We start from the raw sequence: 766 nt of genomic DNA, 5'->3' as shown, positions 1-766 counted from the left end.
TATATGTATATATATATATATATATATATATGTATATATATATATGTATATATCCTTACCCATCCTCTTGTAACAATATAATTATATATACACACACACGTTCACATCTATAATACACTGTATGAATACATAATCTAGATGTTTGCAACAATTGATGGAAGTTCTCAATAGAAGATTTATTACGAACAGAGCAATACAACACACACATTTGTACATATGGAAATACATATACACACACAAATATACATTGATATATAAGTGTGTGTGTGTGTGTGTGTTTGTTTTTAATGTGTAATTAAAATAAAAACAATTTTACATTAATCAATTTTATATTAATCTCATTTGTTAATCTGGGCACAAATTTATTATTCTTATAAAAAAATGCTGTTGACCGTGACTTCGAAGTTACAGCCAGTTAAGCCAATGTCGGACGATAGATTAACTGCCCGAAACTTCGAAGTCACTGTTAGCTGCATTCTTGTATAATATATATGTATATATACAAATATGTATATAAATGTGTATATATATATATATATATATACACACACACACAAAAATGTATACATATATGTATATATATATGTGTGTATATATATATATATATATACACACAAAAACGTATATATATGTATACATATTTATATATACATGTATAAACATATGCACGTATGTATATCTGCATGTATGCATATATATATATATATATATATATATAAACAAACATATATATGTATACATCTATGTACACACACACACACATATA

The 766-nt window shown here is 24.3% G+C and overlaps 1 protein-coding gene and 1 long non-coding RNA gene across 3 annotated transcripts in view; one reads left to right on the top strand and one right to left on the bottom strand.

The window, feature by feature from the left end:
• LOC128248609 (uncharacterized) overlaps positions 1–766 on the top strand; it is a 49,757-nt gene that overhangs the window by 2,064 nt on the left and 46,927 nt on the right. The window lies entirely within an intron of this gene.
• The window catches only part of LOC106872559 (homeobox protein 5), a 33,029-nt gene that overhangs the window by 27,719 nt on the left and 4,544 nt on the right, over positions 1–766 (bottom strand). The gene's annotated exons all lie outside the window — the stretch shown is intronic.

This window comes from Octopus bimaculoides, chromosome 8, assembly GCF_001194135.2.
Source record: "Octopus bimaculoides isolate UCB-OBI-ISO-001 chromosome 8, ASM119413v2, whole genome shotgun sequence".
NCBI lineage: Eukaryota > Metazoa > Mollusca > Cephalopoda > Octopoda > Octopodidae > Octopus > Octopus bimaculoides.
This window is presented reverse-complemented; position numbering and strand designations above follow the sequence as displayed.